A 25,497-nucleotide genomic window follows, 5' to 3' on the forward strand; every position below is an offset into this window, starting at 1 on the left:
TATACGAACTAGTCCTTCAGTTTTTAAGATATCGTTTTGAAATTTGCAGATGTTATTTTCTCTTCAAGAAGCTGCTCATTTGTCGGAACTGCCGATATCGGAACACTATATCATATAGCTGTCATACAAACTGAACGATCGGAATCAAGGGCTTGTATGGAAAACTCCCGCATTTTACAACATATCTTCACGAAATTTGGTGTGAGTTACTGTTCATAGAAATAATTTAATTTCCGAAAAAATTGTTCAGACCGGTTCACTATAGCATATAGCTGCCATACAAACTGAACGATCGGAATCAAGGGTTGGTATGGAAAACTTCCACATTTTACAACATATCTTCACGAAATTTGGTGTGAGTTGCTGTTCATAGAAATAATTTAATCTCCGAAAAAATTGTTCAGACCGGTTCACTATAGCATATAGCTGCCATACAAACTGAACGATCGGAATCAATGGCTTGTATGGAAAACTTCCGCATTTTACTACATATCTTCACGAAATTTGGTGTGAGTTATTGTGCATAGAAATAATTTAATCTCCGAAAACATTGCTCAGATCGGTTCACTATATCATATAGCTGTCATACAAACCGAACGATCGGAATCAATGGCTTGTATGGAAAATTTTCGAATTTTAAGTGGTATCTTCACGAAATTTGACATGGATTACTGCTTAAGGTAATAATATAATCTCCGAAGGAATTGTTCTGATCGGTTCACTATATAACCTTAATGTTTCTAGCAAACAACCCGGCTAAAAAGAAATCGTAAAATATTTTCTTTTTTTTACTTACTTTTTCTTACGTCTTTACTAAAAGAAATGCACCTGTGAAGGGTATATTAGCTTCGCTACAGTGAAGGGTATATTAGCTTCTTGTTTTTTATTTTTTTTGTTGTTGTTGCAACTATGACCGCAGCTGACCGTAAAAAGTCATTCATGTGCACTATTCCGCTACCACTTCACTCACCCACACACGCGCCCTAATACCAACGCTTACTCGTGCTTTTTTACAGCTATCGCTTTCATTGTATGGCTGTGCGTCGGCACTTCAGCGACATTCATACAAAGTTGTGGTTGCTCATACGCACCGTTGATCGTCGGTGTGTCGCAGCAAATGGTTGGTTCACGCACTACTGCGACCGCCTTTCACCTTCTATTACCAACGGTTTCGCTCTTAAACGCCAACACACACACACTCGTACAGGCACAAACACCTACACAAGTGCTCTCTCTTTTGTTGCTTTATGCTGGTGTTCGAGTGCGTTCTTTGTTGAAGTGCTGTTAGAAATGTTTTAGTTTACACACAAGCACACATAGATACATACAAACAGATACATATATATATACAATACATATACTACAAATAACGGTAACGCATACTTTGTTGACTGTCAATTATTTAGTTTTTGTTTGCAGGTAATAGTACCAGCTCCACACATATACATACATAGAGATTAACTTTTAAATATACACACACATACCCATACAAAGTAAGTCAGCCAACATTGAAATCAGTGAAGCAAACATTTTTATGTTCACCAAAAGCATTGGCGTTCCTTTTCAACAATTCTTGCTTACTTCGCCCCCTCCGTTCCCCTTCTCTTTACACCAAATATCCAAAGCAAATAAATTTTGAAATTGCTTTACAGCGCTTTGCACGCTTCATTCGCTGCTTTACGGGTCATGCATGCACGTATGTGTGTGTGTTCATGTATTACATGTAGATATGTATGTATGTATACGTCTCGGTATGCACTTGTATTTGTAGAAATAATTGGCAAAGCATTAACACAGAAACGCCGCAGTACATTTAGCTTCAAAAAAATCGTTCATCGCATATTTGATAGATGGCGAAAACGCTTCGTCGAGCGAACTATGCAGCTTCCAAACTCACTGAAACTCACAATTCTATTTGTGCTCACATATTTATAGTTTTTAGTTTATTTACTCCAAAATTTTGATTTTTTTAGATTTTTAAACTATTTGTGTAGTTTAAATAAATTTTTAAATATAATATACCGTTAGTGATTCTAGTTAAAAACTGAGAAATTCTACGAAATAGCTAAAGAACTCTCTTATTTGCATCCAGTAGGCTACAAAAGTAACTTAGGGGTGTTCTTCAGTACAAAACACAGTGAGGCCTTTGGAATCTTGAGCGTAATAGCCTGAAAGTTTCCTTGAAATTTTATTATCATTAAAGTGTTTTAATGGTCTTTGGTGGTGAAAACAACTTTTACATAACCTTTTTCAAATTTGTGGTTCAATAAACAAATACAAACAAAAACTTTATCGCCTACCCTTGCCATAAACTCGAGTTAAAAGTTTTATACATTTTAGGAATAAATGTACTGCTTTTTATAAACTCGAGTTTAAGGTTTCGTGTTTACGAAAATATGTTAAGTGTTTAAGAAACTCTTAGTTAAGGCAGTAGTCTGCTTTACAGGCTTAAAAAAAATCGATTTTTTTTTGTTTTTTTTTTTTTAATCTCTATCCAAGAATATGTTCGAAGCTAGAGCAGTTTTAGTGGCCGAGCGTCGAGCAGGTGCGAATGCTCAGGCAGACTTTAAAGCGCGTTTTCTCGAGTTTTCATTTTCAAAAGTGTTAGAAAACGGTGCCGGCGAAGGCAAGAAGAATATATGTACGATCGAAAAAACCAAAGTGATCTAGCTTCAGTATTAAATTATCTTCTATTTGAACTAAAAAAATTGGACAAAAGTATTATTTAAACTACTTGTTTTGCAACTTAAAGTCAATTTTTTTTTTCTTTAAAAAGTGATTTTTTTTCAAACTTCGAAAAAACTTGTAATTTTATAAGTTCATCGGGGTTTTTTAGTTCATAAAGAAAAGAAACTATACATACCTCATACTAAGTTTTTTGTACATATGTATCTCGTAAACTACTTAAGCACTATCAACCAAACTACAATCGTTTCATTCAGGTACTATCTTATACAGTCCAGAAATGGAGGAAATCGTACTATAACCACGTCCTCCTCCCATACAAAGGTTTTAATTCAGTAAGGAAAAACACCAGAAACCTTAAATTTCATTATAAAGAAGGTACAGAAGGGTTCCACCCTTTGGTGGAAATTGGTATACAAAATTTTAAATAGGTGTGGCTCCGCCCACTTATGAGTCAAACACCATATCTACAAAACTATGCGACCTATATCAAAGAAACTTGGTTTGTAATATTTTCCTTGCATCCCAATGATATGTTGTGAAAATAGGCCAAATCGGTTCACAACCACGCGTACTTCCTATATACCAGAACTTTGAAGTCGATCTGAATCTTTTACTTTACAATATATAAAGTAAGCACTATTGAAGATATCGGAACTGAACTCTGCATAAATACTGCATTTATAGTGTGTCGCCGAAATCGGACCATAGGTTTTCAAGACCCCATATATCGAACATGAGGACCTCGGTGCTTCTAACCTAACACCTAACCTAGTGTTTCCAACTTTCAATGGACTTTATACCATATATATGACGAATAGATGAGTCAAATTGTGTATTATATGAGGTGCCAACGTCTGAATTTTCGGAATATTTAATTTATATTTATATTAAATACTGTTTAAACATGTATCTTTGATATGCTGAATAGTTTAAATGAAATATATGGTTGTAAATAATAAAAAAATGCAAAAATGCCCTTGTTTTTAGGATCTGAAACCCACCTAACCCTTAAAGAGTCATGAGTTCTAGATCATCTCCATAAAAGCCTCCTACAGTCTACAATATAGTGATGCACCTTTTGTTTTTTTTGGTGGCCGAATTATATTCCTAAAAGGGTCATTACTATTGGTGACATAAGTCATATCTGTGACTGGTTTAAACTATCGTTTTTAGAGTCAAAGATCTATTTTATAAACTAGCTCCTATTGGCGAGTTGAAAACGAACATTTGCGGCGCCAGTACAGTATAGTTTCCGTAAGAAGTAGTCACGTAGATTATATGCTTGAAATTCTGTTCTCACCATAAATGTCTTAACAATTTCAAACCGCTGAAGCAAGAATATTAGTCACGTAATTCACTATTCCGTGTTTTAATTAAAATAAAGAAGATCTGTACCACTCCAAGAACACGCCTTTAAATTCATTAACTAAACACAAATCCAACTAACAGTTTCCGCCATAAACAAAGAACATTAAAAACTTAACTCATAATATTGCTTGCCACTTGCATTTTTCTTTTCAAGGTCAGCAGAAAGACTCATTAAAAATATTAATATCTTTTTTAATTCGCAAAACGACGAACGAAAGAACAAGCAAATAAAAAATTATCTCATACTTAATTACGCTTAAGTCAAAAATATAATTACTCAGCTTCGCGGCGAAGTGAAACTCCCCCAACGAAAAAGCTAAACTTTGCACTTCCGTTTCATTTTAAAATTACGCAGACACGAATGAGTGCGTGCGAATGAGAGAATGCCAAGAAACATACATCATAATATATACTTACATACATCTACATGAGCACGTGAGTTTGAAATCAAAACACCGAAACGTCAAAAGCAAACTGACGGCACTGACTCTGATTCTGACTCCGACTTGGAGGCGCACAAAAGTTTGCTTCTCCAACGCAGGCGAACATCACTCATACGCCATGGTTTCCATGTAAGTACTTAAGCATATTTAAATTTTGCAGTCCGAGCGCACGCAAATGAACTTGGAGATCGCAGAAGGAGCAGCTTTGCAAAAGTGGAAAAATAAAGCAAAAACATTTTTAGGAAGAATTCTACTTCATTCATATCTATATGCATGTAAGCATGTGCACTCTGGCCTTAATGTGTGACATTTGATGTAATTGCGTAACTAAGCAGTACTTTCTTCAGTTATTACCTGCTTTTGAATTACCCAAACGTTGTTCATATGTCAGTTCATTCGTTGCCCGTCAAACTGTCAGGCTGTCGTTGGCGTTCGTGAAGTGCGTGCCTGTTCGTGAGGGAAACGTTTTCATAAGAATTTAAATACTTTGTTACTGTTCTTTCTGAATGACAAATGAAAAATGAGGCTGGCAAATGTAGCTGCAGTTCGACTGAATGTCTCTACTTTGTTTTCCTTAATTTTTAGCGGATTCTGAGACAAATATTTAATAATAATAATATCCAAAAATAAATCCAACATTTTTAGAATCCTCAATTTATATACAGTTAACTCGAGATATAATTTTGCCACGGGGCTAAATATTATATTATGTAGATAACTCATACATGTGTCAGGTAAAATCATATAACCGAAACAGTAGTGTAAAAATATCCGTATACCTCGAATGAAACACAGATTGATCGAAATATTTCAGAAAGTGAGGAATAATTCTCTCTCGACGAACAAAAACCAAACTCTACAAGTCCCTCATCATTCTCGTCCTGATGCATGGCGCCAAAGCGTGGACGATATCAACATCCGATGAGACGTCACTAAGAGTTTTCGAGAGAAAAGTTTTGCGGAAGATTTACGGTCCCTTAGAACACCGGCAACGACGAATACCGCAGACGATGGAATTATGAGCTGTATGTGTTATTCGACAAACAGGTCATGTTGTCATGTGTCTAGGTCATATTGTTCGAATGAGTGAAAGTGCTTCAACTCTGATAATGTACGATGCAATACCCGCTGGTGGAAGCCGAGGAAGAGGGAGACTTCCACTCAGTTGGAAGGACCAGGTGGAGGAGGACCTGACTTTACTTGGTATTACCAATTGGCGCCAAACTACCAGAAATAGTGGACTCGGCTATAACTGCGTAAGCGGTGCCTACGCCAGTCAAGAAGAACAAGAGGAATAATCAAACCACTCAAGTAACGTCTTTGACCCTTCACGAATTTGTGGAGGCAATTGATTTGTAGTCAGAAAACTTCAGCTAGTTCTTCTCGAAGTTTGTCCTGCCAAGATATTTCCGCCGCAGTCTAGCGAAAGCTGGACAATGAAGGAGAAAGAGTCTCGATGTATTTTTCCATTTAACTTTGGCAATTCGCATCCGTCAGGATATTTAGCCCCATCAGGCTGTGGCCAGAAATGACTCCTATCATCACGGCCAGTTGAACCTTACGAAGAGAAAAAACCTCAGTGGATCTCTTGCGATCCACCTTAGGCCAGAACGATCTGGCAGTCGCACAAGTACGGGTCGATGCCCAAAGCCTACCGTGTTCATTCAACGACCACTGATCCAATGCGGAGAGGCATGTGGATAGTGGCGCACCAGTTTGAGAAATTTGCAAAGCTCATCAGCTTTGCAGTTTCCAGCGATACCGCTATGGCCCGGAACCCAAACGAGTATTATATTAAAGTAGCTGGAAGCTACTGATAGAGAAGCTAAGCACTCCTTGACTATCTTTGAGCGAACCGTCAGCCCACACACATGGCCAGGATTGCCGCTCCACTGTCCGAGTGAATGGTCACATCCCTGACAGAGGTAGCACATCTGAGTAATGTAATAATGAGAGAAACCTGAGAGTAATAAAGAGTTGCTGCTTTTATGGCTGCCACCTCCGCTTGAAAAAACGCTACAGTAGACTGGAAGCCTGAAGCTGTTCTTGGCGCCAAGTACTTGATTCCATGATTTTTTCCTCGAAAAATATGCTAAAACTGACTTCTTCACATTCTTAGCGATTGAAATTTATACTCGGAATTTTTTTTCTTTTTTTTTTGTATTTTTATGAGCAGAGTATACAGAGCCTTTTCATCTGAGATTTTATAATGGTTCCGCGAAATTCGTAACTAGGAAAATATAATAAAAACTCAACACATGTTAAATGGAGTCAATTAAAACATTCTATAACCAATTTTCCTTCATAAATGAGACCGCTTAACCACAAATAAACAAAATGTATGCAATATTAATTTAAATATAAGAAAAGTATAACCAAGCCAAGGAAAAGTATAACCGAACAACTCTACTCAGCCTATTAGCAGACATAAATGAGCGAAAATATATAAAACTACTCATTTAATAAATAAAAATTGCAAAGCAATTTACAACGAAATAAACTAGAAATCTACGCCACCAATTTGAAAAGCCACAAAATTGACTTGAATTTATTTCAACTAGCATTAGCTGTAAATAATAAGTGAAATATATAACGGTAAAAGTGAAAGTCTGTTGGTCTGGTGGTGTTTTCGCAATGTCAAAGCGCGTCTTAGCGCATTTTTGGCTAATGGAACTTCGCAGTGCACACTTAATAGTTTTGCTGATGACATTTTGATAAATGAGTGGCGTAGCGAAGACTTGCGAATTAGCGCACCAAGAAATACACACACACACACATATATATAAAAACATTGGTGTACACCCCGAAATGGCATAGTGAAAATATAGCCTTCTAGCCACGCTCATTCATAGCAAAAAACCAATGCAGAGGCTAACATGACTTCGAATGCCGCGCAGCTTAGTGAGTTATGTACATAAACTACTTGCTTCGATGTATGTTTGTGTTGTATATGTATGTGTGTGTAAATGGTAGCGATATGTGAGATTTGAAGCAAGCGCCTGAAAGTATGCTACGCTGATTGCGACAGCAGCATAACGCGGAGACTTGGATCGCTATACAACTGCTTGATACACTGAGGACTCGTTGGCATACACACAGCCATAAAAAAAACCCACACTCCCTCCCAGTATTCGTTTGAACATTTATTTGACAGCGCGCTGTGTTATTGTTGCAATGTTTCTGCCAACAGTTAAACAACAATAATAAAGCACACAAAATAAACTTGAACCACGCTGCGTTCAGCAACTCACTTTAGCGCTGAAGTGCAATTTTTAACGTGCGACGGACGGACATACACACAACATATGTCTAAATATATATAGAATCATCTATATATATATCTATATGTGCCGCTTTGTGATTTGTCTTGCCGAAAATGAAATTAAATTGAAACAAATTTGACAGGCAGCGCGAAGGCATTATTAATAATGCGTCGTACATACGGCTTTTCGATGCTATCTGTATGGCGGGGAGCAGTGTTGAGCGCATAGCACATCTGCAACAATATTTTGGAGGTTAGCAAACACAAAATAAATGCGCGCGAAATTAATTTATAAGCATTTGTTGTGCGGAATTTATGCTTCTACTAACACATGTGTACCAGAGCGCTGGCTTCAGCGTGAGTGCTTAAAGCATAGTATAAATTTACAAAATATAACAATGTATCCACCATATATACACACGAACTTGAATGTTTACAGACAAATCTCAGCGCTCTCATGCTTTTCCATTAAACTACTTTAATCTCACGCATTTGCTACAAGAAATTGCTCTAGTATTAGTGCAAAATGGGGTTTCATGCTTTTAATTATCTTAAACCTCCATAGTGCATATTTAGCAATGTATACTCTTCATATTCCCAAATATGACAGCAAAAATAATGCATACCGAATTTCACAACAAAGTTGAGGTTATGTTATTTAGCGCGTTGAAGTATTATATTTTACCCAAATTTTGATAGCTCAATAGAGGTTTCTAGAAGCCTTAGAATTTACCCATTTTACAAATAAATATTATGCATACGCACCACTTTAAACTACAAGGAAATAAATATTAATGAAGTAATATGCACAAAAAAAGTTAATAGATTTATACTCCAAATAAAAAGTTAAACAATAGTCTGAGATAAAGGAAGAAATAATATATTGTCTTCTATTATTTTTGCACTTTTGCATGCCATTTTCAATAATTTCTTAACTAAACTGATGTGAAAAATAAATTGTTGCCTAAATTTTGGCGCGAGAAACTTTATTAAACCATAACTAATTAAATTTTTGGAGATTCTAAAGGGTACAATAAAATAAATTTAGTTATTTATTACATGTTTGTGTAACTCAAAGATCTGTATCTGACTTAACAAATTAATCTTGTGTTAAAATAAATTGTTGCCTACATTTAGGGTGTATTTAATATTTATTGAGTTCGTGTTTAGTGCCACAAATCCCACATCTCAGGGATCTAATATATATTCACCCTAGAGAATGCACTATGAGGTTTATAAAAAGAACTTAAGATATCCAATCTTAGATATGAAAAGACAACAATTGAGATTATTGTAAACAAAAATATATTTTTTTAATAGTATGAAGAAAATTGTATACAATGTCAAAGACAACATTTCTGATGGAAATATAACTTATATTGTGATATGCTCGTAATGGGAGTAAAAAAGAGTTAGGGGTAGTCAGAGACACGAAAAAATGAGAATTTTCAGTAATTTTTATTGCTTAATAGTTTCAGTTCCAAAAAAATGCCTTTGCGGTGACTATCATAAGTCCTTGGTAATTCATCTAAAATCAATCGAATAAGATCTATCTATTTATAAAACTAATTTTTTTCAAAAAGGATTCGATAATCCTTTTCAATTTTAAATTTTAATTTAATTTTTTTCTAAAATTATCAAAATCGAAATTTTTGAAAAAAAAATCCATCGATCAGAACTGAGTTACAGTTGTCACCAGTTTAAAAAACATAGTTTTGAGAAAGATGCATTTAAGGGGCTATGCTAGTGTGACATTTTCAAAAAATAGATTTTTTATGTTTTGCTTATTCGATAGTTTTTACTTTCAAAAATATCCTGTGAAAGCGGTAAGATAGTATCTTGAATAGTTTTTGAATGGCAGCGTTTTAAAGAGCGACCTATAGTCGCAACTTTAAACACATTTTCCTCGAAACGACATTTTTCAAAATTGCTGACATCATAAGTCAACGAGACATTGACCGATCGACGTCAAGTTTAAACTGAGTAGTCATGAATATATCTACAATACCATGACCTACGATTTTGCTTGGTTGAAAATTGTTAATTTGTTAATCTACATTTGTTCAGAACTACGCCATTTTGTTAATTTTTAATATTTTTCAAAAAATCGTAGGTCATTTTAAAGGAAATACCTTCAACTTTAATAGCATTTTTAAATTTTTTTCTTTCAGCTATTCATTCGCCCGGAATCATGTCGGCAGTTAGACAACTTTTTTTTTGTCCTTCTGAAAACAGCATACAACTCCGTTATTTTTCAATATTTTTGTAAATAAAATCTTAAAATAAATCTTAAAATAAAACTTATTATGTCCAAAAAAACTTCAAAATATTCAATCGATCGAGTGCTTTCTTAAAAAAAATTCGCGGATAATATAATTTGTCATGGGTTAGACTAGTATAACCCCTTAACCTCTTATTAGGAAAAAAAATAAAGAACACTTTCTGAAAAATTAATAGACATAATATGAAATTAAATATCACATTGAGTAATCAAGTATTCTTAAAAAAAAAATCACGGATATAGCCTAATTTGTCATGGGTTAGACTAGTATAACCCCTTAACCTCTTATTAGGAAAAAAAATAAAGAACACTTTCTGAAAAATTAATAGACATAATATGAAATTAAATATCACATTGAGTAATCAAGTATTGGGCTAACCAAATAACGCTACAACACTTTAAGCTTACCAAAGATTTTCCTAGATATCTGAATCTAGCAAGATTATTCAACGTATATCCTTGTTTTTATAAAAAAAAATCTTTGACACTTAAAACCACTACAATTTAGCCTAAATGAATTTTGTTAAAATTCAGTTATTCTCTGGCTGGTCTTCTTATGATCTACATTACAACAGAATGACTTCTTAGCTAAGCTGGTGATTTACAAGAATTCAGAATTTCTTGTTTCCAAAATGCCCTATCAGTATAAATTTCCAGGTTTGTTTAATTTTAAAGATTACCTTCCTTCCTCTGCGTGAGCGCGAGACTGAAAGCACCAAAATTCGTACAATCAAACAGTGCACAGTTTTATTGTTGCACCCAAAACTGTATTTAATTTCGATTATTTGCGTTTTGGATGTTTGTTTGCTTTACTCGTTGTAGCCGCTTTTAATCTGCCGTTATCCGCCGCAGCGCAAGTGGGCAGTACCTGCCGACTTAACAAAAGCGCTGATCACTAAAATAAATGCGCTGAAATTACTCTGCTGCTGCTGCCCAATGGTACTACAAAACAAAGCGCAGACAAATAGCTGTACATCTGTTACGGATGTTTGGCCCACTCTTCGTACACTTCAGCTCATCAAATAAGCAACAACAACTGAGAGCGCTAAGCTAAACTAAGCCAAGCACGCAAAGCGCAAGTAAACAAATAAATAAACAATAAACAATAGCTACAGCTAAAGCAATAACAATAACAATAACATTGAACAACAATAAAATAGAAAACAAAAACAACAAACGGACACAATAGCGAATAGAAGCGAGGCGCTAACAGCAATAGCAACAACCAAAAACACGCAGGACAAACGCACGAGTGTGGCAATGAATGGCAAACAGTTAACCGTTAAGCGCTCCGTAAGCAGAAACGCTCCAAAAGCGAACGTAAATACTCGTAAATAACAAAATCGGCGGACAGCAGATGGATTTATGGATTGGCAGTGAATACACACAATTCACTAGCGAAGCGCTGGGCGAGTACGGAAGGGCGAAGCGGTGCGATGAGGTGAAGTGAGTTGTGTTGAGGTACGCGGTGCGGCAGACAAAGGATGAGCACGGACAATTGATGCTGAAACAAGCGAGAGTAAAGTGGAAGTTGTTGGACTATAAAGACGCGCTTGGCGAGCGGGTTGATTGAGCACGGCCTGCGATGGGCGGTGCGCGTTGCCGACATAATAAAGTGACAGCCATTGAAGGCGCATAAACACCTTGAAGTGCCACAGAAAATGTGGCGCAAAAATACTGAAGTCATCATTCTTGCACCTCTTGAATGTGAAGCCAAACACTTGGTGGCGGCTTGACTTTCGGCCGCCTGACATGCGGTTAAGGCGAAATTTCCAAGCAATTAATATTCGCCGGGTGAAATTGTTGCGAGGTACATATATACATAGATAGATACATATATACGAATGAATATGTTTCGCAGAATTCAGTTGTTGGCGTGTTGAAAAATGCCCGGCGATGCTTTAAGCAAGAAGTGCTGACAGTTAGTTTGCTTAAGTCATTATTTTCTCAATGAGAGTATAATCAAGGGGAAATATAAGCGCTAAAGGTTAAAGAATATTATTCTAGGTTAGGCGAATATTTTGGTCTTGCAATATATTTTACATTTGGGAATCTAGTAGCAAAAAATAAAATATATCTTTATTCTAGCTATTATCATCTATACATAAAATATTCCGTGAAAGCAGTTTATATAAAATTTATACAAAATTATTAGGTCTACAACTTTGCTTCCGCCGTTTTCCAATAAATGTCTCTAGGGTTAAGCACTGGTCGATTAAATCGATTAAATCGTTTTATATCGATCTTCGACATTTGTGTCAACATTAACCCATCAAAATATTTGTAGAGATCTATTTGCATCTCAAACTTATTCTCAACTAAAAATGTCACTTTTTGAGCCGAATTATCGACATTTGCAGGAAATTTTGCTTTTCTTTTTTATCTCCAAGAAAAGTGCGGCTAAGGCTCAACGAAATTTGTAACCGTTTTTATACAAAAAAATCTTAAATTTCCAATAGAAACGGCGGAAGCAAAGTTGTAGACCTAATATTATTTTGTTAAATAAGAAAATAATTTAACTAAGATAAAACTCAACTATTCATCATAATAAATTGATATAAAGTATTTGTCTACAAACTAAAGCTCAAACCTAGAGCTACCAAATAAAAACTTTTCATCTTCATAACAACTCTTTTCGCCTTTCACTGGCACATAAGCAGCACTAAAGCGATTTCCTTAAGAGATACAGCAGATACACTCCATTTACTGTTACTTAACTCAGCTTTAACTCAGCGAAGGGCTATTGAAATCCTCAAGCTGTATGCATGGCACGTTTCGAATAAAAGCAGATATGAAATCATATAAAAGGGAATATTCTATTTAATATGTATTAGAATGCAATGCACAGTACGGTAGAAAATAAAAGCACTATAATGGGAGTAATATTTGGAGCTAGAGGAAGTGATACGATTTTAGTAACTTTTGGCACAGAAGCAGATTTATATTATAAGGAGATTTTCTCTCAATTTTCTATAGAATATCTGATAAGGTTACCGATATTTTCAACCAAAATTTTTCTACAGACACTGAAGACTTCATGTTCGATATCTGAGGCTTTGGAAATTTATAATTCAATTTCGAAAAGTTTTATACGACTGATGCCACGGCACCAATACTGTACTAATGCAAAGTTATCTTCATTGGTTCATTTTTAAAGAATTTTTTAATAGAGAAACTAAAAAACTAGATCGATAGGGACAGCAATCGACGACATATTTTTTTACCGCTTTTTTGACATTTCTCTTCAGTAAAGTTTGCCATTTCTTCACGGAAAGATATATGATCCAACAACGAGTCGAAAGTATTAAAATTTATTACCGAAATTCGGAGTCAGTTGGCTCAACAGTCTGATCAACAATTGAGCGTCTAGTGGAAAATTTGAACACACAGGCACAGTGATAAATTTTCCCGTGCCAGTGAGACAAAGAAGTGCCTGTAGTGTAGCGGCATAAAACATTCTCCAAATAATTTTGAGGAATGCTGCCGATTTGACAGTCCTTGGGCGGATAAAAATCCGGGTCCGTTCCGGTTACGTAGAACCGACTGTCGTGGGAACGGGTGCCTGTAGTGCCTGTAGTGTTGAGAATATTGCTTCCGCTAGCGAATCAGCTGAGGAGGAGACCCAAATCAGTCTCGTCGTTTTCTGAGCATCTCTCTGACATCGTTGGGGCGTTTTTCGAAAAAAGATCTTGGGCCTACTTCCTTAAAAGATCAAATTGATGCAAGAACTGAAACCGCTTTACAACCAGAATCATCGTATGTTCGTGAATTGGGCTGAACAACAACTTGAAAATTACCCGGTTTTCCATCGAAAAGTCATCTTCAGCGATGAGGAGCGTTTCTGGCTGAATAGCTTCATCAATAAGCAAAATATGCGTTTTTGGTCAGGCGGCAATCCACACGTACTCCATGAGTCACCATTGCATCCGGAAAAAATTACGGTTTGGTGCGGTTTATGGGCTGGCGGTGTCATTGGGCCGCATTTCTTCCGTGATGATCAAGATCGGCACGTTACTGTGAATGCGAATCGCTACCGCTCCATGATAATCGAATATTTTTGTCCCGAATTGAATGATGTGGACTTGGACAAGATGTGGTTCCAACAGGACGGCGTCATAAGCCACACAGTGAATGTCACAATCGAATTATTGAATACCAAGTTTGGTAAACGTGTTATCTCACGAAATGGCCCAGTCTATTGGCCGCCTCGGTCGTGCGATTTGACGCCGTTAGACTATTTCTGTGTGAAATTGGTCGAGTGGCTCTTGAGTTATGGTATTAGAGGAAAAACCATTACTTAAGCCTTATTTTCATATATTTAGGATTTGATTTAATTTTATCTTGAGTAGTGTCTAAGTCATAATTTAAAAATTCTTAAAAAAAACAAGCCAGAGGAGGCAGATTTAGAGATATGTGTTACCAGTGTTTTGATCAATTTTACACCTAATTATATTAAATTGAGTATATATGTCTAACCAACTCTATCAGTGTCTACAACTTTGCTTCCGCTGTTTTCCAATAGATGTCTCTACGATCAACCACTGGTCGATTAAATCGTTTTATATCGATCTTGGACATTTGTGTCAACATTAACCCAACAAAATATTTGTAGAGATCTGTTTGCATCCCAAATTTATTCTCAACTGAAAATGACATTTTTTGAGTCGAATTCTCGACATTTGCTGGAAATTTTGCTTTTCTTTTTTAATTCCAAGAAAAGTGCGGCTGAGGCTCATCGACAACGGCGGAAGCAAAATTGTCAACCACACCCTGTACTCTCCAAACCAATAAATGGTAATAGTAGTACTATATAATAAACAAACACTGTATCTAGAAATGGAAAAAATTATTTAAATTCACTTCAGCGCTGATGGATTGCTAAATAAACCAGCGAGCGTAGCTGAAAAGACCAGCGCCGCGGCTCAACTAAGTAGTATTAATTTAATATTATATTATAGTAACACACACATAATAAGCGCGCAACAACAAAAACATTCAAAAAAAAAAATTTTATATTTTTACTCTATTTGCGAAATTGAAAAGTGCCATTGAATGTGCACAGTGCGCTCGGCACACCACAGAATGCGCCATTACGCAGCTAATAACATTTGCAGCGTTGCATTCACACGCCATGCGTGGCGTATTTGCATGAGCGCTATTCATACGCGCGAGTGCCAAATCCCCAATGACAAATAGCGGGTGCACACAAACACTCAAACACATACAAAAGCATAGTCATGGTAAGTGACATAGAGGAGTAGAAGGAGAGTGAGAGGAGCAGCAAGCCACAACTAACAAATCCGCGAAGCTTCGCCACATAAGCACAACCAAATTGAATTTTGCTAATTTAATTTGCAATTTAATTTACGAACGAGTTGTGAACACATCGAAATTCAATGCCACAAACCAACACACACACACTGCTTCACATATGAGCGAAGCATGCAAATGTATGCACTTATTCAAGCAACACTACTTTGTGCAATTTTTCTATCCCAAAATGGATTACTATTTGTATTTGGAGCACAAAACGACGAGAGTGTATGTGTGTGTGTGTATGAAAGGAAGAGTTAACAAAGTGGAATTTGAAATAAGCAACAAATATCACACCCCATGTGATTACAAGTGATTGGCGGCAGCTGGTGGTCCCTACACACATACATGAACAAACACACCAACACATACTCAAAATAAAAAATAAATAAAAAAGAACAAATAAATAGTATTCGAATCGAACACGAAAAGGTAGAAAGGTAAATCAACAGAGCAGCAAGCCAACTGACAGACTCTCGTTTGACTCAGACAATTTTGGGCGCAAGCAACAGCTGCTGCTGCTGGCACAACCCTCTAACACCTCACTAGACACTTGCAGCGTTGATGGCAGTTGAACGCTGAAGAGTGGTGTGTGTGTGGGGGTGCTGGTGAGTGCGCAGTTGAGATTTAAATTTACTTTAGCTACGATTACAGGCGTATCAAATAAATTACATTTGATTTATTGGTTTGCAATTCGTTACAAAAAACACGCACACACGCACTAACACAAACTCACACATATACACATGCATGCATATACATATGTATATACACTCCAACCAGTGCACCTCAATACCGGTTTTAAACCGTTCAGTTGCCGAGTGCCAATACTATATTATTGTAATGCTATCGAAAGCACTGATGTACTTTGCTGCCACACGCGTCTCTACAAATACTGTGTATGTATGTGTTTGTTTGCGTACCTGTGAGTATGTACATGTGCGTATTCACGTGCGCACCGCAAACATTGTAGCCCCTAGCACATCGTGCTTTTACTCCCAGCGCCGCTTTTGTGTATTTTTTCGGTTTAAATTCCACTTAATGTAATAAGCAAATAAATGCCTTGGTAATTGAGTGAGTTTCCCTCGGATTTCGGCACAAATCAAATGAAGCCCTTTTGTTGTGCCCCTAGTAAGCTATGTGTTTTAGTGAGATTCTCTTGTAATGCCTGATTAGTTGAAATTTAGAGGTTTTATTCAATTGTTGATATGTTGGGGAGATTTATTCTTTGTGGAAGAGGCATTCAATTGGGCCAATCAAGTCAATTACAGAATTAGATATATGTGTTAAGCAACGGTAAGGATTGACCCTGTAGTTAAAATCAGATATGAGCAAGAAGTGGGTGTTGAGTTCTTCGACGGTCTTGAAATTGGTTTCGTAAGGTATATTCTTTATATGCTGATTTTTCAAGTAATAGAGCGAGGTTTCTAATTAACATTCTGAATTTTTATTCTCATATTAAAATAATAAAAAATTTTGCGTGACAGCTTTATACTAAGATATTTATAAGGGAAAAAGTAAGGAAGGGCTAACGTGGGGGCTGCGGTGATTCCCGAACTAACTTCTCTCATTTTCACCACCAAAGCAAATTACATCCGACTATATTTTGCTAAGATATCTCATATATCTCCTCCTCCTTATTTGCGAAGAACTCGGACATCCACTTTTCACAAGCCTCTTTTGAGTTAAATTTTACACCAACAAGGGCCATGGACAGGAACAGGTGGTAATCACTTGGCGCTATGTCCGGGCAATATGGTGGATGCGATAAAACTTGAGATAATTGACACCGAAGTGGAAACGTGCGTGGTCCACTTGCGCCAGAGCGCTGGACACACTGTCTTTGAGTGAGTACGCCAAGCGCTGAAGAACAACCAGCACCTGCGCAGTAGTGTAGACTTTCTGGGCCACAGTGGATCGTAACAGGTCTTTGCAGCTACTGTCGCTCAGTAAGGCTCATCTCTCCGCGATCATTGGAGTGCTTACTGGTCATTGCCCAATAGGCACTCACGCGGTGAGGCTAGGAAGCAAGTCAGACGCCAGTTGCCAAAACTGTTTGGAGGAAGGCGAAGAGGAATCGTCCAAGCACTTCCTCCTTCAATGTCCAGCATTCGCCAGACTTAGGTTAAAGCACCTCGGTAGGCATATCTTCGCGAACCCAGCGACGTGACTGGAATCGACATTAGCCGACTTAAGAACTTTATTATAGAGTCCAAGCGCTTTGTCCCATCATAAGTGTCTTCGTGATCAGTAAGGAGTTTTTCGGGTGACACAATGGACAGTCTGTCTAAGTGAGTTCTAACTGCATCAGCGGAAATCTATCACTTAACCTAACCTAATTCTTGAGTTATGGCCCTTGACACAAAAGTGAGCGACGCCACGTCCATTTTCCAGTTTGATACCAATTTGAGTTCTTATAAATAGAATTAATTAAGTTACAGATCATAGCGCCATCTATCATCTGTTGGGTATATTAGACATGTCGAGATTGGAGAACTAAGTTAGAACTAATGGAAGTTTTACTACTAAAAGAATAATTAAATAATTCAAGATAAAGATAAATTTAACTTTTTGCGAGCCATATCAAGTGACTAATGGTATATTTAGTTTGATACGTATTTTGTATTTTGTGTGAATGAAAAATTTGATAAGCTCAAATACACACCCACACACCTTCCTCTAACACCATTGCTGTTTGTCCATTCAAGTGTCCAATTGTGATTTCATTAACTGCAATTGTATTTAATTGAATTACTAATCTGATTATTGTTGCTTTTGTTTATCAATCATAATTATAACTTTTCGACATTTTGCCAAATTCAATGAACTCACTCCTTTGTTTGTCGTTCATTTGTTTTTTTGTGTGTTCTTTTTTTCTTTTTTGCGCTGTAAACTGTTATTTCATTAGCAATTGTTTGGAAAATGCGCTGGCCCATAAATTTACGCACTGCTGTCGATTATCGCTCTGCTTATGGCAGCCAGCGAAACTTTTTGACTTCCCCTGCGTTTCTCCCCTCCCATCCACGGCATTTTACGCGCCTTTTGTCCAGCTTGTTTTGTATGTTTGTTTTCGCGTTTGTGCGTTAATTATCCTCACTTACATGCAAAATTTGCGCCCTTAAGCTTTCGTTTGCTACTTTGTGCGAATTTAATTGCTCGCAATCGACATAACCTTTAAATGTTTGGTATAATGTAGGGTGTGGGTATATTTTATTGGGGAGCAACATGCTTTGGTTTTCATTGATTTTGTGTTTAGTGAGTTTTCGACTAATTCTTTGTGATGAAATTCATCAGAATTTTCGAAATTCGAAATTTCCGAAAATAAAAACTTCGAAAATTATACTCTAGTCAATCGAAGTAAAGAAGCCTTGTTGAATCTTTGTGGGATTTTATAAAGAATTTCACGATTTTAAAGCAAAAACCAATCTGTTTAAGAAACTTAACATACTCCTTTGTATCGTATGCATTTCCGTTTCCACTTTTTACTTGGAAATCCAATTTCGGTCGATCTATACAACTTAAACACCTTCACCTTGCAGCAGCAACGCAAATTTTTCATTTCATTTTATATTTTGTGGGCGAAAAAAGTGCCGCTCATTGCCTTTCCTTTCTCGTTTTTTTGCATTTCAACTTTCCATCTGACGCAGACCAGCCAGCCAAAGTTAATATTTGCCTGCCACATCACTCACAAGAATGAACTGCAATTCTCGCATTTTGTTTTTTTTTTTAGTCAAGAAGCGTTGGAACGCAAAAAACGGTAACCCTTGCCACCTGGAGTACAGTTAGTCGCTTATGAATGATTCATGGCCTGAGAGTGCGAAGAAAAAATGCTGCAGGGTCAAATGCAGGACACGCTGGCGCTCATAGGATATGTGTGTGTGCGCTGCGGTCAGAGCGCCGCGCCAGTCACACCTTTCGCTCGACCAAAAACAAAAAAAAAAGAAAAAACGCGCTGTGGCAGCACGAAGTGCGGAGGAAAAAGCGCTCAAAAAGTGGTCGTTGAGAGGATGAATGTGCAGCAAAGTATGTCCAGCGGCGGCTTTTACTCGTTAGGAACTCCCACCTACAAGCAGAAGCAGGAGCACTTGTAACCACATATGGTATAAGGGTGTGTGTACGTGTCGGCTGAACTGCAGGCGCTGTCATGACATGTGCCCTGGCTCGACACTTGCCACATAAGAAATCTAAAATGCACCGTAAGTAGCCACCATTCGAGGTTGTTGTTGTACGATTTTTGTTGTTGTGCTGACATTTTATTTTTGTTTTTGTAGCAACAAGTTTTTGTTGTTGTTGTTGTTGTTGTTGCTATTGTCAGACCTTGTCCAAGTGTTAGTGCCATGCGTATGCACTTCTGTGTCTATGTACATGTACAAGTGTGTCCATGTACTTGTTGCCCGCCTGCCTTTGACCTATAAGTAGTTGTAGTTGTAGCGCCACTTAAGTGTGCCAATGCTAGTGGAGGCTATCAAAAGTTAAAAGGCTATATCAGTGAGAATGATGAGTCCAAAGTGGTCGCATTGAAGTGATCAACCAGCAAGAGCAACAACCAATGTAAGAACGTGTATGACAATCAAATGGTCAACTTGAGCAGCAACAACAAAGTCACGTGTCACAATCAACTACACAAACTTGCATATATGGATTCAATGTGCCAGACATTGGCACGCCTTGACAATCAACATTACTGCACAGTTGCCATAGAAAGTGATTTTTGAAATGCACTTAATGTGGAACAGTTGCAACTTACATACAGTCGACGGTGGAAATAATCGTACGAACTTTAAGGGTTTTTTTTTTAACTTTGTCATTAGAAATGTAATTGATTTCGAAAGTAATCATGATTTAAGGTCAGAATTTTCGGTTATCCAGTGTTCTATAAAGGCTGAGACCTCATGACATACTACCAGCTTTGCTCAGCTTCAAAGTTGTAGTTAATAGTACCTTAAGACGACACAGAGACTGTTGATTTATAGAACAAAAAAATACCATTGGGAATAAATAAGGAGTTTTCTCAAGTTCTGCATTGAAAAGTGAAACTATTCATTCATTTCGAATATATTTTCTCTACAGTTATCTCAATAAATAAATTCAATACTATCAATCCTCAATAATCTCTAATAAAGGTCACAACCTTTATAATAGTACATCTGCCCATTTTACTAGGTTTCATCACAGAAATGAGCTGGGTCTGGAGAAAATGTGTCCTCTTAAGTATGAATCAATGTCACGAGATGTTTAGGACCGCTGCTAAGGCGGCTAATCTCTTAATATAGTAATCTTCCAATGCGCTAACTTAATGGATCCTGATGGTTTTTATCACAATAGTTGATCATACCGATAGAATGCCTTCTTTGCTGAAGCAGAAGGGAAAGACTACGCTCTCTTTGCTCCAAAATGTAGGCAAAATTTTTCAAAAATAATTTTATATTCTTAAATAACTAATAAATTTAGACGAAATTATATTCTTCGTAGATGTAAAGGATTTTTCAAAAGGAACACTGCAAAAACGATTTGGGATAACAATGGAATTCTTTATTCCTGGAAAAGTACATTAGATGACATTATGTATGGAACTCGATTTCTTTTGTATGGCCAAATTGCAGAAGCCCGGACGCTGAACCTAATTTTCGACGGTTTTCAAGCATAAATCGGCCGAATCTGCTGCAATTTCACGCATAGACCATAGACTTGACGTACCCCCACAGGATATAGTCTAACGTCGTCGAATCGAACGACCGTGGTGGCCAATTGACTGCAATTTCACGTTCACCAAACTTGGTTTTGAATAAATCGATTGCGACATTCACTGTGTGGCTTGTGGCGCCGTACTGTTGGAACTACATATTGTCCAAGTCCATATCATCCAATTCAGGCCAAAAATATTTGGTTATCATTATTATTCGGTTCGGCTTGATGATCACGAAGAAGTACGGTCCAATGACGCCGTCGGCTCATAAACCGCACAAAACCGTATTTTTTCGAGATACAATGATGACTAATGGAGTACGTGTGGATTGCCTGTCCAATAACGCATATTTAGCTTATTGACAAAGCCAGACAGGCCGAAACGAACCTCATCACTAAAGATGATTTTTTGATGAAAATCCGAATAATTTTCAAGTTGTTGCTCAGCCCAAATTCATGAACGACGATTCTGGTGTCCAAGCGGCTTCAGTTCTTGCATCAATTTGATCTTGTAAGGAAGTAGGCCAAGATCTTTTCGCAAAATTCGCCACAATGAAGTCATAGAGATGCCCAACGCTTGAGAACGACGTGTGAGAGACTGATTTGGATCTTCCTCAATGGATGCGCTAGCGGCAGCAATATTCTCGACACTGCGGGCACTTCTTTGTCTCACTGGCACGGGAACATTTTTTACTGTACCTGTGGATTCAAATTTTTCGCCTAGACGCGCAATTGTTGATCTGACAGGACGATTATGACGACCATAATTTAGACGTACTGCTCTTACAACGAGTTAGATATAGTGTTATATATACCAAAGTGATCAGGGTGAAGAGTGGAGTTCAAATCCGAATGTCTGTCTGTCCGTCCGTCCGTCTGTGCAAGCTGTAACTTGAGTAAAAATGAGCAAAATCGGACCACTGCCACGCCCACAAAATGGCGAAAACCGAAAATATATAAAGTGCCATAACTAAGCCATAAATAAAGCTATGGAAATAAAATTTGGTATGAAGGATCATGTGGGTTAACTCACTAACGAAAAACGTCAGAAACACTAAATTTCACATAAGAAATGGCAGATGGAAGCTGCACTCAGATTTTTTTACAAAATGGAAAATGGGCGTGGCGTCGCCCACTTATGGGTCAAAAACCATATCTCAAGAACTACTCGACCGATTTCAATGAAACTTGGTTTGTAATAGTTTCCTTATATCCCAATGATATGTTGTGAAAATTGCCAAATCGCTTCACAACCACGCCTACTTCCTATATACCAGAACTTTGAAGACAATCCGAATCGTATACTTTACAACATATAAAGTAAGTACTAGTGAAGATATCGGTGCAGAACTTTGCACAAATACTATGTTAATAGTGTGGCAGCCCCATTCTGAAAATCGCCGAAATCGGACCATAGGTTTTCAAGCCCCATTAATCGAACATGAGGACCTCGGTGCTTCTAACCTAATATTAGGCTTTCCAACTTTCAATGGACTTTATACAATATATATGACGAATATGTGGGTTAAATTGTATATTATATAATATAAATAAAGTTAAATAAATAAATAAATTGCGAGAGTATAAAATGATCGATGACACCCGAACATAGCCCTTCCTTACTTGTTATATTTTATTTTATTTTTTAATAAATAATTACCATTTTTATGGAAAAATATATATATTTTTTTATAATAAACTAAATTTTACAAGAAATTATGCCAACTTGCCGTATATCACTTTTCGAACCTACTGTTTGCACTTTCTTTTATTGCATGCACTTTCAATTTAACAGCAGCAAATGAAATCTGACTGTAAACTCGTCGAAAAACTACAGAAAATTGCGCTGAATTTTAAGCTTTAACTAGGGAAATAATGCAGTTATGCTTGGAATGTTTATGCATTATTTACTGCATGTAAATGCAGCAAAGTGATTTAAAATAAATGCATAAATCACAGTAAGGGCATACATGCATATATCGTAATTGGAAATATTAACCAAAAATACACCCCAAAAGTATGCTACAGCTTTTTTTAGATGCGCTTATTTATACATATATGTACATATACTTTCATTTACTGCCATTTACATGTGATGTGTTGCAAAAATCGAAGCAAAAAAAATTGTCATTACTCATCCCGCCATCATTTATGCATAAATTTGCGCACAAAATTCGAGCAAATATAAAAACCAGCGAAATTCCAATCAATGCCGACGGCAGCACGTCGCATTAATATTCCATGCGAAGTTTATGCGCCAGCGATTGATGACGGCAGTAGCATGTTGGCCTGCGCGTATTTATTGCATATTGCAAACAACAATCACAAACACACACACGCAGGCGTATATTGCTAGGAGAGTATATGTAGGTGCATGTGTGTGTGTGTGTGTGTGTGTGTGTGTGTGTGTGTGTTGGAGATCATGCGATCTGTGTTTTAGCCTGAATTTATGCTTGACACAGCGGTCACACGCACATTTCACATTTCACCAAGTGCCAGTGCAATCCAACAAATAGGTGTGACACACCCTCACGCAATAAAGTGCATATATGGTTGTATATGTACATATATAACGGTACATTCAGCCTTATAGTAGCCATAGATTTGTGTGCCAACAACAATGCCTACACACAACAACTGCCGACGGCAGACAACAGTGTGCAAATTAAATGATAGCTACATAACCAAGCAACAGCAATAACAACAATATCAGCAACAACAAAATACACGCTTGAAAACATGATTTTTGAGTGTCATATGTGTTGTGTAGCTGTCAGTTGCTGTCAAACGCTTCGAAATCCAAGTGCGCCGCATGTAAACGCCTTTGCTGTTATTGTTGTATGCACTTTTGTATGTTGTGATTGTTGTTGTTGTTATTTTTATATGAATGTAAATACTTCAAACGCGCTTCTCTTTTCAATCAATTATGTTTTTTTTTTTTGTTATTTTTTGTTCTTTTTTTTTCGGCCTTTTTTTGGTATAAAGCCTGCCATTGAATTTGTGTGACCACTTTTTATAATACTCTTCTTTGTTCTTTTGTATTTTCTGCATATGTATGTGTGTGTGTTTGTGAGCACGTATGATGCACACAAAAAATGACAACTGACTTTGACAAACAGATAATTGGAGTACAGCACTCCAAGCCAGCAAATCTATAACCGAATAAAAGTTAAAAGCTTCAGTAGTAATAACCACAACAGCAGCAGCAACAAAGAGTAGCAGCAACAACAATGCGAAACAACAACAACAACCACAAACAGTAGTAGTTGTTGTATTACCGAGCATCAGCAGTTGTCAGTGGCGCTCTCAACTGTGCCAGCTTTCTGACAGCAGCTTCATAGTCACCACCATCACCACCCGTCAGGTTGCGTATACGCCACGTACCACACCAGCAGCAGCAACAGTACACGCATATGACATGTAGTGTCGCAGTGTCACAGACAATGTGACGGCGCCATGCTGTGCATATTGGTAACATAAAATATAAACTCAAACTGCATGGCAAAATATAAAGAACACAAACATTTTTGCGAAATAAAAATTATTTCTTGCGTAACAACAACAACTAAATGAATGAAGAGTGTGTGACAAAGTCGCAGGCGTCAAAAAAATTGTAATGAAATACACGAGTATAATAAAGTAAATGGTGGATACCCGTGCGCTCGCTGCTCTCCATTTTACGTGGTAAAAATTTTAAAGTCCCTCTTTTTTTTGGTACCGTTACGCTGTATTAATATTCCAAATAAATCGCGTGCGTTGCGTAGGTCTATCAGCCTGTCATTTCGGTAGTAAAAAAATGCTGCAGTTACAGTTTAAAAAATATGTATTCTTAAATGTGTTGCAGTTTCCAATTTATTTCGTATGCGTAAGCTCGTTGCATAATCCGTGGTACCGTTAAAAAAATATTGTTTCTTCAATTTATTATTTATTATGTGCGTGTGCAGTGAAACAGAAAAGTCGCTGGGATTTTGATGGAATCCTAAATAACTTTGGTTGCACATACTGTCCAATTGATTGAAATGTCAGAATTGATCCTTAAAACCCCATAAAATGTAATTGATCAAATGAATTGTACAACTTAAACATGCGAAGATTTTGCATGAATCAGAGAAGAACTGTTAAAATATGGATGAAAATGGATTTCACATATCACAGTATAGATGTAAAGTTCTCTATAGTTAAATAAATATAAAAATTAAAACCATTAATATGAAAAATCATCGAAAAAATGTATTGGTCGCTTGAGGAAATAGATCATCAGAACAACCTCAGCAATGCCCTCTGGGTCAGTATTAGTAAATATTACATTTACAGTTTTCTTGAGACCTAAAGTTATAGACTTCCGATAAAATGCACTACTTCTCTTTGCCATCAATGCTTGACTCCTTACTCCTTATAGGCTTGGTTTACTATTAGCGATGGCTTATCAACTTCGTAAGTAGTCAAAAACTTAAAAA

The sequence above is a fragment of the Zeugodacus cucurbitae genome, chromosome 2 (genome assembly GCF_028554725.1).
Source record: "Zeugodacus cucurbitae isolate PBARC_wt_2022May chromosome 2, idZeuCucr1.2, whole genome shotgun sequence".
Taxonomy (NCBI): Eukaryota; Metazoa; Arthropoda; class Insecta; order Diptera; family Tephritidae; genus Zeugodacus; species Zeugodacus cucurbitae.